This window comes from Macrobrachium nipponense, chromosome 15, assembly GCF_015104395.2.
Source record: "Macrobrachium nipponense isolate FS-2020 chromosome 15, ASM1510439v2, whole genome shotgun sequence".
Lineage (NCBI taxonomy): Eukaryota > Metazoa > Arthropoda > Malacostraca > Decapoda > Palaemonidae > Macrobrachium > Macrobrachium nipponense.
Genome location: NC_087208.1, coordinates 75,270,366 through 75,288,381, shown reverse-complemented (window position 1 = coordinate 75,288,381; position 18,016 = coordinate 75,270,366). Strand labels below are relative to the sequence as shown.

Genomic DNA, 18,016 nt, shown 5'->3' with positions numbered 1-18,016 from the left:
TGCTTCATCGGGTTCAAAAGTGAAAGTATATCAGAGTGAGAGCCGCAATTCGTTGATAAATGGGAACATTTGTTTCATTAACCTGGTGAAAGGTTCGGAAGTATTCGAAAAGGCTTCGAACAAGGCGACCGGAAGGGTGCAGCTGAAAGAGAGAGAGAGAGAGAGAGAGAGAGAGAGAGAGAGAAGAGAGAGAGAGAGGTGGCGGGGTCTAAATTAGGGTCTAAATTTAATATCACATTCTTTCGTTTCCTGACTTTTTTTCAGTTCATAAGAGAGAGGGAAAGTGGAGAATGGGGTAATTGTCTTGCAATTGAGGTCTATACTGATGTGAAATTCTTTTCCTTTAATATTTTAAATTCTGCTTAACAAAGGAGACATAATTCGGGAAATACATAGAGTTTTGTTGTTCAAGTATTTTAGTTTTAACATTTTGTTCATCAGGAAAACGAGAGAGAGAGAGAGAGAGAGAGAGAGAGAGAGAGAGAGAGAGAGAGAGAGAGAGAGAGAGGTGGTGTTCGGGCGAAAGTGGGTTGCGTGGGTTGCGGTATTAAACGTAATGTCACTTTTTATGCATATCATACTTGTTGAATGATAGAACTATAGTCACGAAATCTAATATCGGATGCACGTGTGTCCTTTTATTGTTTTATCATCTGTGGTGTTTATCTATGGTATTACGCACGATCTAGGTAGACCGTGGTATTACGGACATTTCATAAGGGCTCGTTTTGATAATGTCCTTTGACTGTAGGCCGATAGCACCGGGGAATGGATGGGAAGAGAGTTTTTTTTTTTATTATTATTATTTTTCTGCAGAAGCACACTTTTAGCGTGGGGTTTCATTGAGGGCTTATCGTCCTTGGATATGGGAGGTGTTCAAGGACTGAATTCCTGGAATAGGTGTGATTTCATATATTTTTGCGAGCGAAGCGAAATCTTTACTGGAAACGGGCTCATTTCTGGCGGCCCGGCCCTAACGCTATTCAAATACTAATATCTCCAAAAGTATTGAAGTTAAAAGAAAAATTCTTTGGGCAGATAAAACTTTACACAATCAAATTTCATCCCATGGAAAGTATATTCTTTAAATATCATCAATTCACTTTGAAATTATGTTAACCCTTTGATGGTTTAATTTGAAGCATCGGGAGTTATTGCCTTTACTATAGTAGATTCACATCAACCGTGCATTTGATGTCTAGGCCAGTCCCTTACGACGCTCCTGATTGGCTGTTGATAAGCCAATCACAGAGCTGGAAACTCTCAGTCTCTCTCGAGAATTCTCATAGGCAGGATGTATGTTCCACCTCTCCTGAAAGACATATACTTCAGGAGAGGTGGAACATAGGTCTTACCCATTTGAACTCTCGAGAGATACTGAGAGTTTCCAGCCCTGTCATTGGTTTATCAACAGCCAATCAGGAGCGTCGTAAGGAAATGGCCTAGACATCAAATGCACGGTTGATGTGAATCTACTATAGTGGTATTATATTGTTAACGTTTATAGCTGCTTCTTTGTTAATGTAATAATTTCATGTAGGCTCGGTTACGATTTTATGTTGAGTAATAATGAAAACCCGTTTACAATAAAACGCATTATGTGCTCTTATATTTTCTTTGTGTGTAACTTCGCGATTCTGCGAGTGGTGGTGAACTCTATGTTTAACCCCTTCATCAAGATACCATGGTACGAACTTGGGACGGTACCAAACGTCCCTATGGCCTAGATTTGCTGCCTCGACCCTCTTCAATAATTCCGGTATTTTTGTCGGCATGGGTACTACTCTAGTAATAATGATAATAACGGGAATGATAATGAATGAACTAGAACCAATAAAAGACATAAAACCAAATTCCACGACCAATCCCACGATTCATTACAGCGCTCCAAAAGTTTAGCGGAATCTGTCGCTATTCAGTTTTTGATTCGCATCGATTATTGGTACTTGTTGGCACGAGGGCATCGATGTGGATATTCCAGGAAAATGATGTTAGAGCAGCTGTCTCTCCGCTGAGGATGCTCACAATTTCTCTCAGCCATTGTGTGTCCAGCCTTGCCAACTTGACTTTTTCTCTTACTGACAATATTGCATATGAACGAGCCAGTGGATCCATGTGTGCATGTGAACGTATTCATATGCACAGATTATGCATATTTATTGAGTACCTTTGAACTTGGTTACCGCCTCATTTATCCTTCAACGGCTGAATCAGGGATTAGTCCCTGATGTGGGACTTGCAAACGAAGAAGATGATTTGGTAGAAGTTTTTTCCCCTTTGGATTCATCCTTGATTCTTCTTTGGGAAATGAATGAAGTTGTGACTTATTTTTTCGCTGGATGCCCTTACTATCATTGTTGATAATGTTTGTCATCACTATAAGTAGTAGTAGAGATATAGAAGATGTAACTATGTTAGTTGTCGATTTATGGCAATTATTGACCGTCTATATCCTATCTCACGCAGTTCATATATCATTCTTTTTATGGAAATTCCTTAGATAAGACCATTGATCGGAAGGTAGTGCCTTTATGCATATCTTGACTGAACTGAATTGCCATTTGCCTCCGATTTAGAACGGTCTGTTTTATCAACCTAAGCTTTTAGAAATGCCTCCTACTAAGTGCCAGACTCAGTCACGAGATGGCTTACGGGGATCCTGTTACATTAGGTGACAGGCGTGTCAAGATTCCTTCTTCCTTAGAGGAGTATCTGCAAAACGTCATCTTTCTCTCTGGTATTTAGCATCGAAGTAATGACGAGGTTTTAAGCCTAATGGCCTTCATTTCTCTTGCTGAAGCACAACGCAGTCGACTAACTACTGTTATAAATATATTATATAAAGATATGATACTATTTGGCTGTTTTTACTGTTATTTAATCAGTGATCTATGAAGTGCAAAAGAGTCCTGCATCATTATTTACACTAAACGATCAATATCGATTGACAAGACTTCAGTCTTTATCATATGTATACACACACACACACACACACACACACACACACACATATATATATATATTATATATATATATATATATATATATATATATATATTATATACTTTGTGTCTATGTGTGGTTGTGCGTTCTTAATGGCCACAGTGACCTCTTAATTTACAGTTAGGCTTAATAAATGGTCAGTAGGGCTATTATCTATCGATAATCTATCTGTCTATTTATCTATCTATCTATATAAATATATGTAAGAGATATATAATGTATATATATGTGTGTAATATTTGTAAATATATATAGATATATATATATATATATATATATATATATATAAATATGTATGGATGTCTACACATACCTGCTTACATACATAAACAAACAAACACATATATACACACACGGTACATGGTACAGCACATCTCCTTTATCTTACTCCGCTGCTAACGGGGCAGTTCCCTCGTGAATTTTGTGCATTAAATCAATTTATGGTTCCAGATGATGCAATTCTCTGCCTGTGCATGCGAGCTGGACTGTTTTGAACATGCAAGGGTTTGTGTTTGTAAGTTTGTGCGTAATTATCCAAGATTGTTGCGTGAGTTTCTTGGTTGTGGTCAGTTTGTTGTTTTTGCTTTATTTATTTTTTTATTGTTGATCTATTAGCTGCTGTATGTACGCAATACTTTCATGTAACTTTGCGTTTCAGTTTTTTTCTGTAAAGAGAGGTCATTTTTTATCGTTGTTCACTATTTGAATATACTCAGAAGTGTTTATTTTGATATACTTGAAGGTTACCGCACTTCCTTCAAATGAGTGAACTTGTAAAGAGAGAGACAGAGAGATAATCTTCAAGAGTTCATTAACGAACGAAGGTCATCTTTGTAGACTAAAAAAAGTAAATTACGTTTGTACGTATGTGTGTTTGTTTGTTCTCTTGATTTCATCGTTTTAGTGCACATAAATATATATTTTTTTGTTCAGGATACTTTTTTTTTACCACTTTGTTCTTGGGAAGCCTTGATAAGAAATTAATTATTTTGACAATAATTTAAGCTTCACATTGTTATAAGCTCTGGCATGAATAATAATCTTGAAATGATTTCATTGTGTCGATATGTTAAGATTGCTAAAGAGAGCTTTCCAGAACTGGCTCAGTTCTCGTTATTATGAAATGTGGGAATGTCAGCTAAGAAGACTGCATTGATCTCCATGTAGAGTGTATTATATTTAGACAGCAAAATGATTATGGACTTTAATAATAATAATAATAATAATAATAATAATAATAATAATAATAATAATAATAATAATAATAAAGGGTCACATCCGAAATAGTAATAATACTTTTGTTGTTTTTATTCTTATTTGTCTTTTTATTCGTAATTTACAGCTGTTTTCCTTTGTTATCATCATCGTATGAAAACAACATAATTCACCCCAGCGTAAATGCCCCAGTAATTATAAATCTTTTAATAAACCCGTCAACGATCTTAATTTTGTAGTGTGTATTTATAAGTATACTTTGTCAGTTCATGTACCGAAAACTTACCTCATAAATAAATGAAATAGACTCGGATGTGCCTATTTTTATCTGTTATGATTACACCGTAATTCATGGCTCTGTTTCTGCCTGAGTTACCTGCTGACGTCATCTGAGGTCCTTGGCGACCAGGTTGGTACAAGGATGCTATCAATCATTAGGTAAAATTTGGTCTTTTTGTTTTAATGATCTCCTTCCCGGAGGACCAGGGCTTATTACACACAGGCCTTGAGTGGTCACCATAAATCGGTAAATCTTTCGGTAGAATGTGGTCCTTTTTGCCTGTTTCTACTTCCTGGAGCAGAAGACCTCATTGACAAATCTAGAAGGACGTAAGATTTTATTATTATTATTATTATTATTATTATTATTATTATTATTATTATTATATTATTATTATTATTATTAATTATATTCAGAAGATAATTCAAGCTTCCCAGGAATGTGGTGTTCATTTGAAAGAAATATGAAAAGAAGAGGTCATTTATTAAAAAAATAAAGATATTTTAATGAATTAATGAATAGATAAATAAATAGCTATAAGGAAAAACAAAAAATGACGTGAGTTATTGTAAGGTAGTAACGCTTTCCATCTCCGCTTGAACTTATGAGGTTTTAACTTCATGACTTCCTCAGGGAGACTGTTCTACAGTCCAGCTGTGTTGGCAATAAAGAGTAACCCTCTCAGCTCTCATTTTGACCCATGAACGATCCCAGCAACCTCCGCAAGGTCTGGTGCAAGTTTCTTAGGAGTAGGATGAGGTTGGTAGCCCTATTCCCGTTCGAAACCCAATAGGTAGAGGTTGGTAGCCCTATTCCCGTAGGAAACCCAATAGGTAGAGGTTGGTAGCCCTATTTCCCGTAGGAAACCCCAACGTGTGGTAGAGGTTGGTAGCCCTATTTTCGCAGGAAACCCAGTTAGGTAAGGGAGGTTGGTTAGCCCTCATTCCCGCAGGAAACCCAATAGGTAGAGGTTGGTATCCCTATTCCCGTAGGAAACCCAATAGGTAAGGAGTTTTGGTAGCCCTATTTCCCGTAGGAAACCCAATAGGTAGAGGTTTGGATAGCCCCTATTCCCGCAGGAAACCCAATAGGTTATGAGGTTGGTAGCCCCTATTCCCGTAGGAAACCCAATAGGGTAGAGGTTGGTTAGCCCTATTCCCGTAGGAAAAGCCTCAATAGGTAAGGGGTTGGTAGCCCTATTCCCGTAGGTAAGGAAACCAACATAGGTAGAGGTTTGGTAGCCCTATTTCCCGCAGGAAACCCAATAGGTAGAGGTTGGTCGCCCTGACTCCCGTAGGAAACCCAAATAGGTAAGGTTGGTAGCCCCTATTACCCGTAGGAAAGACCCAATATGGTAGAGGATTTGGTTAAGCCCTATTTCCCGTCATGGAAAACCCAATAGGTATAGGTTTGGTAAGGCCCTATTCCCGTAGGAAATAACCCAATAGGTAGGGAGGTTTGGTATCCCGCCTATTCCCGTCGGAAACCCAATATGTAGGGAGTTGGTAGCCCTATTCCCGCAGGAAACCCAATAGGTAGAGGTTGGTATCCCTATTCCCGCAGGAAACCCAATAGGTAGAGGTTGGTAGCCCTATTCCCGTAGTAAACCCAATAGGTAGAGGTTGGTATCCCTATTCCCGTAGGAAACCCAATAGGTAGAGGTTTGGTTAGCCCTAGTTCCCGCAGGAAACCCAAATATGGTAGGGAGGTTGGTATCCTATTCCCGGCCGGTTAAGTAAAAAACCCAATAGGTAAGGTGGTTGGTAGCCCTATTCCCGTAAGGAAACTCAATAGGTAGAGGTTGGTAGCCCTATTTCCCGTAGTAAACCCATAGGTAAGGAGGTTGGTTAGTCCCTATTCCCGTAGGAAACCCAATAGGTAGGGAGGTTGGTAGCCCCTATTCCCGTAGTAAAGACCCAACAATATGGGTAGAGGTTTGGTAGCCCTATTCCCGTAGTAAACCCAATAATGGTAATAGGTTGGTAGCCCTATTTCCCGTAGTAAACCCAATAGGTAAAGAGTAATCCCTAGTTCCAGTTATGGAAACCCAATAGGTAGAGGTAGAGGTTGGTAGCCCTATTCCCGCAGGAAACCCAATAGGTAGAGGTTGGTATCCCTATTCCCGTAGGAAACCCAATAGGTAGAGGTTGGTAGCCCTATTCCCGTAGTAAACCCAATAGGTAGAGGTTGGTATCCCTATTCCCGTAGTAAACCCCCAATAGGGTAGAGTTTGGTTAGCCCTATTCCCGTAGGAAAAACCCCAACTAGGTATATGGTTTGGTATCCCTATTCCCTCAGGAAAACCCAATAAGGTAAGAGGTTGGTAGGCCCTATTCCCCCGTTCGAAACCCAATAGGTAGAGGTTGGTATCCCTATTCCCGCAGGAAACCCAATAGGTAGAGGTTGGTAGCTCTATTCCCGTTCGAAACCCAATAGGTAGAGGTTGGTATCCCTATTCCCGCAGGAAACCCAATAGGTAGAGGTTGGTAGCTCTATTCCCGTTCGAAACCCAATAGGTAGGGAGGTTTGGTATCCCCTATTATCCCGTAAGGAAACCCAAAACCAAAAGGTAGAGGTTGGTATCCCTATTCCCCGTATGAAAGCCCAATAGGTATAGGTTGGTATCCCTAGTTCCCGTAGAAAACCCTCAAAAGGTAAGAGGTTGGTATCCCTATTCCCCGTAGGAAAGCCCAAAAGGGTATAGGTTTGGTATCCCCTATTCCCGCAGAAAACCCAATATGGTAGAGTTTGGTATCCTATTCCCGCAGGGAAACGCCCAATAGGTAAGGAGGTTTGGTATCCCTTATTCCCGTATGGAAACCCATCGGTAAGGAGTTGGTATCCCTATTCCCGTAGGAAACCCAAAAGGTAGAGGTTGGTATCCCTATTCCCGCAGGAAACCCAATAGGTAGAGGTTGGTAGCTCTATTCCCGTTCGAAACCCAATAGGTAGAGGTTGGTATCCCTATTCCCGTAGGAAACCCAAAAGGTAGAGGTTGGTATCCCTATTCCCGTAGGAAACCCAGTAGGTGAAGGGTTGGTAGTCCATATTCCCGTAGGAAACCCAATAGGTAGAGGTTGGTAGCCCTATTCCCGTTAGGAAAACCCAGTAAATAGAGGTTGGAAGCCCTTTCCTTCCCTTAGGAAAACCCAACCAATAGGTAGAGGTTGGTATCCCTTTATTCCCGGTAGGAAACCCAATTAGTTAATAGGTTGGTAGTTAAGCCCTATTCCCGCCAGGAAACCCAATAGGTAGAGGTTGGTAGCCCTTTTTCCCTTCCCCAGGAAACCCAAAAGGTAGAGGTTGGTATCCCTATTCCCGCAGGAAACCCAATAGGTAGAGGTTGGTATCCCTATTCCCGCAGGAAACCCAATAGGTAGAGGTTGGTATCCCTATTCCCGCAGGAAACCCAATAGGTAGAGGTTGGTAGCCCTTTTATTCCCTGCCGGAAACCCTAAGGTAGGTAAGGTTGGTAGCCCTATTCCCGCATGGAAACCCAAATCGGTAAGGAGGTTTGGTAGCCCTATCTTTTCCGTAGGTAAACCAATAAGGTAGGTAAGGTTTGGTTAGCCCTATTCCCGCAGGAAACCTCCATAGGTAGAGGTTTTTGGTAAGCCCTATTCCCGTAGGAAAGCCCGCAATAGGTGAAGGTTTGTAAGCCCTTTATCCCGCAGGAAACCCACCCAATGGGTAGAAGGTTGGTAGCCCTCCTATTCCCCGCAGGAAACCCAACAATAGGTAGAGGTTGGTAATCCGCCTATTTCCCCCGCAGGAAACGCATGGGTAAGGAGTTTGGTAGCCCGCTATTCCCGTAGGAAACCCAATAGGTAGAGGTTGGTAGCCCTATTCCCGCAGGAAACGCAATAGGTAGAGGTTGGTAGCCCTATTCCCGCAGGAAACCCAATAGGTAGAGGTTTGGTATCCCTTTATTCCCGTAGGAAACCCAAATAGGTAGGAGGTTTGGTATCCCTTTAGTCCCGCAGGAAACCCAATAGGTAGAGTTGGTAGCCCTAGTTCCCAGTAGGAAACCCAATAGGTAGAGGTTAGGTAGCCCTATTCCCAGCAGGAAACCCAAAGAATAGGGTATGGGAGGTTGGTAAGCCCTACTCCCGTAGGAAAACCCCAATAGGTGTAGGTTGGATAGTATAAAAACCTATTCCCGTAAGGAAACCCAATAGGTAGAGGTTGGTAGCCCTATTCCCGCAGGAAACCCAATAGGTAGAGGTTGGTATCCCTATTCCCGTAGGAAACCCAATAGGTAGAGGTTGGTAGCCCTATTCCCGTTTAGGAAGCCCAATAGGTTTAAGAGGTTGGTAGGCCCTATTCCCCCCGCAAAAATGAAAAAAAAAAAACCCAAATAATAGGTATAGGTTTGGTATCCCTATTCCCCAGGCAAGGAAACCCAACTAGGTAAGGAAGTTGGTAGCCCTCCTATTCCCGTAGTAAACCCAATAGGTAAGGTTAGGTTGGTATCCCTATTCCGGTAGGAAACCCAATAGGGGTAGGTTGGTTAGGTACCCTATTCCCGCAGGAAACCCAATAGGTAGAGGTTGGTATCCCTATTCCCGTAGTAAACCCAATAGGTAGAGGTTGGTAGCCCTATTCCCGTAGGAAACCCACGTATGTAGAGGTTTGGTATCCCTATTCCCGTAGTAAACCCAATCGGTAGATCTTGGTAAGCCCGCTTTATACCCGTAGGAAACCCAATAGGTAGAGGTTGGTATCCCTATTCCCGTAGTAAAACCCAATGAGGTAATGGAGGGTTGGTAAGCCCTATTCCCGTAGTAAACCCAATAGGTAGAGGTTGGTAGCCCTATTCCCGTAGTAAACCCAATAGGTAGAGTATCCCTATTCCCGTAGGAAACCCAATAGGTAGAGGTAGAGGTTGGTAGCCCTATTCCCCGCAGGAAACCCAATAGGTAAGGAGGTTGGTATCCCTTTATTCCCGTAGGAAAGAAACCCAGTAGGCTATAGGTTGGTAGCCCTTATTCCCGTAGTAAACCCAATAGGTAGAGGTTGGTATCCCTATTCCCGCAGGAAAACCCAATATGGTATATGGTTGGGTAGCCCTATTCCCGGTAGGAAACCCAATAGGTAGAGGTTGGTATCCCTATTCCCTGCAGGAAACCCAATAGGTAGAGGTTTGGTAGCCCGCCCTATTACCCGTTTCGAAACCCAATAGGGTAGAGGTTGGTATCCCTCTTCCCGGATTCCCCAATCGGAAACCCAATAAGGTAGAGGTTGGTAGCTCTATTCCCCGTTGCGTAAACCCAATAGGTAGAGGTTGGTATCCCTATTCCCGCAGGAAACCCAATAGGTAGAGGTTGGTAGCTCTATTCCCGTTCGAAACCCAATAGGTAGAGGTTGGTATCCCTATTCCCGTAGGAAACCCAAAAGGTAGGAGTTGGTATCCCCTCTTCCCTATTCCCCGTAGGAAACCCAATAGGTAAGAGGTTGGTATCCCCTATTCCCGTAAGAAAACCCAAACCCAAAAGGTAGAGGTTTGGTATCCTATTCCCGTAGGAAAACCCAAAAAGGTATAGGTTGGTATCCCTATTCCCGCAAGGAACCCGCCAATAGGTAGAGGTTGGTAATCCCTAATTCCCCGCAGGAAACCCAATAGGTAGAGGTTGGTATCCCTATTCCCGTAGGAAACCCAATAGGTAGAGGTTGGTATCCCTATTCCCGTAGGAAACCCAAAAGGTAGAGGTTGGTATCCCTATTCCCGCAGGAAACCCAATAGGTTGAGGTTTTGGTTAGCTCTATTCCCGTTCGGAACCCAATATGGTAGAGGTTTGGTAATCCCTATTTTCCCGTATGTAAACCCAAAAGGTAGAGGTTGGTGTAGCCCTATTCCCGCCCGTAGGAAAGAACCCAATAGGTATATGGTTGGTAGCCATAATTCCCGTAGGAAACCCAATAGGTAGAGGTTGGTAGCCCTATTCCCGTAGGAAACCCAGTAGGTAGAGGTTGGTAGCCCTATTCCCGTAGGAAACCCAATAGGTAGAGGTTGGTAGCCCTATTCCCGTAGGAAACCCAATAGGTAGAGGTTGGTAGCCCTATTCCCGCAGGAAACCCAATAGGTAGAGGTTGGTAGCCCTATTCCCTCAGGAAAACCCGAATAGGTAGAGGTTGTACCCTATTCCCGCAGGAAACCCAATAGGTCCCGAAGGTTGGTAGCCCTATTCCCGGCAGGAACCCAATAGGTTAAGGTTGGTAGCCCTATTCCCCGCAGGAAAACCCAATAGGTATAGGTTGGTAGCCCTATTCCCCGGCAGGAAACAATAAAAATTAAGGTTGTAGCCCTATTACCCGAGGAAAAACAATAGGTAGAGGTTGGGTAGCCCTATTGCCCCAGCAGGAAACCCAATAGGTAGCGGTTGGTAAGCCCATTTCCCCGCAAGGAAAAAGCCCAATAGGTAAGGCAGGTTGGTAGCCTAGTTCCCGCAGGAAACCCAATATATAAGGTTGGTAGCCCTATTCCCGTATGGAAAACCCATAGGTCGAGGTTGGTAGCCCTATTCCCGTAGGAAACCCAATAGGTAGAGGTTGGTAGCCCTATTCCCGCAGGAAACCCAATAGGTAGAGGTTGGTAGCCCTATTCCCGCAGGAAACCCAATAGGTAGAGGTTGGTAGCCCTATTCCCGCAGGAAACCCAATAGTAGAGGTGGTATCCCTATTCCCGCTCGGAAACCCGGAAGCCCATAAGGTAGAGGTTGGTAGCCCTATTCCCGCAGGAAACCCAATAGGTAGAGGTTGGTAGCCCTATTCCCGCAGGAAACCCAATAGGTAGAGGTTGGTATCCCTATTCCCGTAGGAAACCCAATAGGTAGAGGTTGGTAGCCCTATTCCCGCAGGAAACCCAATAGGTAGGGGTTGGTAGCCCTATTCCCGCTCGAAACCCAATAGGTAGAGGTTGGTAGCCCTATTCCCGCAGGAAACCCAATAGGTAGAGGTTGGTGCCCCACTATTCCCGCAGGAAAAACCCAATAGGTAGAGGTTGGTAGCCCTATTCCCGCAGGAAACCCAATAGGTAGAGGTTGGTAGCCCTATTCCCGCAGGAAACCCAATAGGTAGAGGTTGGTAGGTTGGTAGAAACCCATCCCCGCTAGGGAAACCCAATAGGTAGAGGTTGGTAGCCCTATTCCCGCAGGAAACCCAATAGGTAGAGGTTGGTAGCCCTATTCCCGCAGGAAACCCAATAGGTAGAGGTTGGTAGCCCTATTCCCGCAGGAAACCCAATAGGTAGAGGTTGGTAGCCCTATTCCCGCAGGAAAAACCACAAATAGGTAGAGGTTGGTATCCCTATTCCGCAGGAAAAACCCAATAGGTAGGAGAGGTTGGTAGCCCTATTCCCGCTCGGAAACAATAGGTAGAGGGTTGTAGCCCTATTCCCAGGAAACCCTGGCATTCCCGCAGGAAAACCCAATAGGTAGAGGTTGGTAGCCCATGATTCCAGTACCCCGGAAACCCAATAGGTAGGGGTTGGTTAGTCATTCCCGGCTCCGAAACCCAATAATGTAGAGTTGGTAGCCCTATTCCCGCAGGAAACCCAATAGGTAGAGGTTGGTAGCCCTATTCCCGTAGGAAACCCAATAGGTAGAGGTTGGTAGCCCTATTCCCGCAGGAAACCCAATAGGTAGAGGTTGGTAGCCCTATTCCCGCTTGGCGAAAAACCCAATGGTTTAGAGGTGTAGCCCTAGTGGTAACTATTTCGCAGGAAACCCAATAGGTAGAGGTTGGTAGCCCTATTCCCGCAGGAAACCCAATAGGTAGAGGTTGGTAGCCCTATTCCCGCAGGAAACCCAATAGGTAGAGGTTGGTAGCCCTATTCCCGCAGGAAACCCAATAGGTAGAGGTTGGTATCCCTATTCCCGCAGGAAACCCAATAGGTAGAGGTTGGTAGCCCTATTCCCGCAGGAAAACCAATAGGTAGAGGTTGGTAGCCCTATTCCCGCAGGAAACCCAATAGGTAGAGGTTGGTAGCCCTATTCCCGCAGGAAACCCAATAGGGTAGGGGGTTGGTAGCCCTATTCCCGCCTCGAACCCAATATGGTAGAGGTTGGTAGCCCTATTCCCGCAGGAAACCCAATAGGTAGAGGTTGGTAGCCCTATTCCCGCAGGAAACCCAATAGGTAGAGGTTGGTAGCCCTATTCCCGCAGGAAACCCAATAGGTAGAGGTTGGTAGCCCTATTCCCGCAGGAAACCCAATAGGTAGAGGTTGGTAGCCCTATTCCCGCAGGAAACCCAATAGGTAGGTGGTAGCATTCCCGTAGGAAACCCAATAGGTAGAGGTTGGTAGCCCTATTCCCGCAGGAAACCCAATAGGTAGAGGTTGGTAGCCCTATTCCCGTAGGAAACCCAATAGGTAGAGGTTGGTAGCCCTATTCCCGTTAGGAAAACCCAATTAGGTTAGAGGTTGGTAGCCCTATTCCCCAGCATGGAAACCCAATAGGTAGAGGTTGGTAGCCCTATTCCCGCAGGAAACCCAATAGGTAGAGGTTGGTAGCCCTATTCCCGCAGGAAACCCAATAGGTAGAGGTTGGTAGCCCTATTCCCGCAGGAAAAACCCGAATAGGAAAACCCCGTAGTAGAGGTTGGTATTCCCGCCCTATTCCCTCCCGTAGGAAACCCAATAGGTAGAGGTTTGGTTAGCCCTATACCCTTCCGCAGGAAACCCAGGTAGGGGATTGGTAGGCCCTATCCGTAGGAAAAAAAAACCCCCCCCCATAGTAGGTTGGTAGCCCTATTCCCGCAGGAAACCCAATAGGTAGAGGTTGGTAGCCCTATTCCCGTAGGAAACCCAATAGGTAGAGGTTGGTAGCCCACCCATAAACCCGTAGGAAACCCAATAGGCCCTAGTTTTTTTTAGGTTGTAGCCCTATTCCCGCAGCCCACCCGACCCAATAGGTAGAGGTTGGTAGCCCTATTCCCGCAGGAAAAACAATAGGTAGAGGTTGGTAGCCCTATTCCCGCAGGAAACCCAATAGGTAGAGGTTGTAGTCCCTATTCCCCGCCCAAGGTAAACGCAGGAAACCCAATAGGTAGAGGTTGGTAGCCCTATTCCCGCAGGAAACCCAATAGGTAGAGGTTGGTAGCCCTATTCCCGCAGGAAACCCAATAGTAGAGTTGTAGCCCTATCGCAGGAAACCCAAATAGGTAGTGGTTGGTAGCCCTATTCGCAGGAAAACCCAATATGGTAGAGGTTGGTAGCCCTATCCCGCAGGAAACCCAATATGTAGAGGTTGGTAGCCCTATCCCGGCAGGAAAACCCAATTAGGTAGAGGGTGGTAGCCCTATCCCGCAGGAAAACAATAGGTAGTTTGGTTTAGCCCTAATTCCCGCAGGAAACCCAAAATATTGTAGAGGTTGGTTAGGGGCCCTATTCCCGCAGGTACCCAATGGATGTAGAGGGTAGGTAAAGCCTATTGCCCAGGAGGAAACCCAATAGGTAGAGGTTGGTAGCCCTATTCCCGTAGGAAACCCAATAGGTAACGGAAGCAAAGATCTTGAGTCTTGTTGAATAGAGGCACCAGATGGCACTGACTCTATCTTTTTCGTCTCGTGTAAATTCGATCTCTGTTCGTATTGTATTATTTTGCACATTTATTTATAGTAAAATGTAATATAAATCCACATATTTTTCTGTATAAAGCACCGTTATTCTATAATAATAAACTTGCTGGTAGACTTGTCGTCATCCGGCCTAGGATTATTCTCTTACATCATTGAATCTCCTTTTACACACACTCGAACACACACACACACGCACACAAGCACACACACACACAAAGCACACACACACACACACACACACACACACACATATATATATATATATATATATATATATATATATATATATATATATATATATATATATGTATTGAGATACTACCACCATAAAGACAAATAGAATAAAGGATATTTAGGAAAGTTCAGGTTTCGATAGAAACTAGATATTTAGGAGCAAAGGGGTGAAAGGGAATAACAATAAAATCTCAAAGTACATGAGTCCAAAACTGGTCGTTGGAGTGACAGGAATAATCACTTACTACACACAAATGTATATATATATATATATATATATATATATATATATATATATTATATATATTTAATAAATAAATACTGTACTCTCTTAAACAGGTGATTCCAAGTCTAGTTTTTTGTTTGTTTTTGCTTCCATGTCTGTCTCTCATGTTCGACAGATATTTTATGTAAATTCATCGGCGTGATTTAAGCAAATTGATGCACATTTGGTATTCGGAACACCTCACATATGTTGATAGTTTTAAGGTATGGGAAAAAAACTCTCGAGGTAAATTGCGTCCTTTATATAAAACATGCGTGTCACATAGAAAACGACTTTCACCCAGTATTTCAGGGAAGACTCATGGGAATATTATCCAGAGTATTCCCACGGGAATGCGTTAATTGCAGATTTAGATCCCTAACTGAACGTTCAGCGAATATGAAGTGGAACGCTAAACAACTAAAGTAGATTTATAGGATTTTTAGAGCTTCAGATATTTGAGGTAATCAAATAAAGTCATCGTAAAATTTTGAAAGAAAAATATTTTAATAGTATTTTCATTCCCGCTTAGATGGCAGGGCTCAGCTGGTGTTATAATTGTGTTTTGTGTTGTTGTTGTTGTTGATTAAGCTGTCCTTATTCCAGCACGGACTCTTGCTCATAGAGCAGCCTTAGTGGGTTGTGGTGGCAATCCATATGACCTTGGTTGGCCAGAGTTGGTCCTCTTTTTAGAAGATTTCATTCCACAAACCTCACCGTTGTTGCAAGTCTGCTGCGCTCACATGTCGGCACATGAGATATAGTACAGTCCACCTAAGAAGACTAATGTTATTAAGTATTAATGACTCTGTAGTTGAGAAGCTCATTATGACCTACTTACCCAGACTGCTAAGGTATGTTGCAAGTTTCATTTTTTGCCCAGACTTGAGGCTTGTTTGGGACTTTCATCATGAGTAGATGAGGGTAACGATGATGATGATGATAGTGATGATGATGACTAGTAGCAATCTCACTGTCGATGGTATTCCTTTCATCAAACCAAATTAGGTCAGCTCTTAGGGCCAAAGGTTCACGCGTATCCGAGACCATATTAGGTCGCTCTGTCTGTGAATGTGAAGGAATCGTCACGCCATCGCTTGAGTTGCCCTGGTGGCTCCAGTAGAGAAAGGGGAAGGGATATATATATATAATATATATATATATATATATATATATATATATGTGTGTTTGTATATATATATATATATATATATATATATATATATTGTGTGTGTGTGTGTGTGTGTGTATATATAAATATATATATATAGAAAATCGGACTGATTTATTGATAAATAGATAGGTAGCTGGATATCGAGAAAGATACTATATAAGTTAAGCACGTAGTGTATGGCAACTTCATATAAACATATTGCCGGATTGGCTGACACACACACACACATACATACATACATACATACATACTATATATATATATATATATATATATAATATATATATATAATATATATATATATAGATAATAACAATTATATTTGGTTGTGTGTATTTCAATTATCTGTCTTTTAGTTTCCAAGTTATTGCCTCAGGCCCCTCTAAGATAAAAAAAACATGAACCATAAAAAAGGACTATTTTATATTTTTCCCAAAACGTCTTTTATTTCTCCATAAAAAAAACAAAGGTTGAAAACGCGTCTTTCCCCTTGAGCTCACCTTCGGCCTCGAGTCGTAATAGAAGAAGCCTTGATCCTTCCTTCCTTCCCTTCCATTCTGATATTGTTTCTTCATCTCTGTGACTTCTTTCTGTCTATATCCTTCCTTCACTCCAGCCTATACTCTGCTATTAAGGTGCATCCATTCGTCTCCTGAGTGTGTACGTGTATGCATCTTTTATGTGGCGTGTAGGCTGCGCTGAAGTGCAGACGTGCACGCTCGAGTGTATTTTATGATTTGTATGTTGGTGTGTAAGTGCGTTTTTACCAGCCCTTTGTGTGCGTGTCTGTACGCAACCACCTGTGTAGTATTGCGTGTGTGTGTGTACGTGTATTCCCGTGTCTTTCATGTGGCTACGTACGTGTTTTTTTTTCCCCGCGTGTGCATTGAAGTGTTTCTCAGCCTCTTTATCTGCGCGTGTCTACGCCGTCAAGTGTCCATCGTTGCGTGAATGTGTGTTTCTCTTCTGCTAGGTTTCCATCTCCCTCCCCCTACCTCCAGTAACCCCCTCCACCCCCACCCCCACCCCACCCCCCTCCAACCACTTCCAGCTCCGTCGGCGCCAAGGAGAGAGCACACACACGCTATGTTGACCGTCAGCAGACTCGCGAGTCAGTCGTCCTTCCTTCCTTCAGTAGTGCCTGGAACGGGTGCCAGTGAGGAAGGTGCGTGTGACGCCGCGGGCTGTGTGTGTGTGGTGTGTCTGTGCGTCGGGGAGTGTCACTCGGTGCCACATTTTTTTCTACTGGCACTGGAATATCCTCCGTGATCGACTCTTCCCCGTTTGTGGAATAAATCGGTGACACGAGCTCGATAGCAGTCGTCGATTGGAAGAAACGTTTATCAGAATAAAGAACTTTCGTTGTTTAATTGTTTTTCAGCTTTTGTCATTTTGGCATTTGTGTCCTCGTGAGTCTTTTCTGTGCTGCTTGTGATTTGTTTGATGTTCACGAGGACGTAAAATTTCTTTCATTGTGTTCTGTCGTGAGGAAAGACTATAGAGTTTTATGATTCAAACATTTCCAAATCTCTATCCTCTGAGGTCATTGAAAATTTTTTTAGGGATACAATTATATTTAATCTTCCGTGATGCCATGCCATTCTTCAGAATGAGATGGTATTACTAATACAAGTTTTCAATATATAGAGTTGTTCACAGGTATGTATATCGCCATATATTTTGTATGCAGATAATAATCTGTAATATTATTGTTGATCAGGCCCTTGTTTTGTGTATGTTTATATTTATGTATGTGCAAGCGTGTTTGGTGTGAAAGGGTGTCTACGCATAACTTTTCTTATTGCAAATGTCTTTTCCATTCCCAATATTACTTTTATGATTTGTACACTAAATCTCCCAGCCTGTCATTACTTTGGAACTCTTCTTGATGTGACAGTGGAGGTACAAGTTTGCAAGTTAGGTCAGGTTATTTGGGATTGCCTGATTTACTTTTTTTAAATTTAAAATGTTAAAATTTTCTTTGCCGGACGTTGTAAATTGCTTTGCTATTTTATCGATTGAAAGGGAAGTTTTACCAAAACATCCTGGCCTTTGCATTTTATTTTAGTCTGCCACAAAAGTTTCTCATGCAACGCCCTGCCTCGTCAGTGGCCGTATTTTTTCCCGAAATTATTTTGAGGAATATATATATATATATATATATATATATATATATATATATATATATATATATTATATATATATACATACATACATAATATATATATATATATATATATATATATATGTATATATATATATATATAT

At 42.6% G+C, this 18,016-nt stretch overlaps 1 protein-coding gene across 13 annotated transcripts in view; it reads left to right on the top strand.

Moving 5' to 3' along the window:
• LOC135195068 (echinoderm microtubule-associated protein-like 2) overlaps positions 1 to 18,016 on the top strand; it is a 370,249-nt gene that overhangs the window by 171,762 nt on the left and 180,471 nt on the right. For 11 of the 13 annotated variants that reach the window (XM_064221442.1, XM_064221441.1, XM_064221436.1 and 8 more), the window contains exon 1: positions 16,835 to 16,913. The exons of the other annotated variants lie outside the window; for them this stretch is intronic. The gene's annotated coding sequence lies outside the window, so the exon portion shown is untranslated. Of the gene's footprint in view, positions 1 to 16,834; positions 16,914 to 18,016 lie in introns of those variants that run through there. 13 annotated transcript variants of the gene reach the window in all.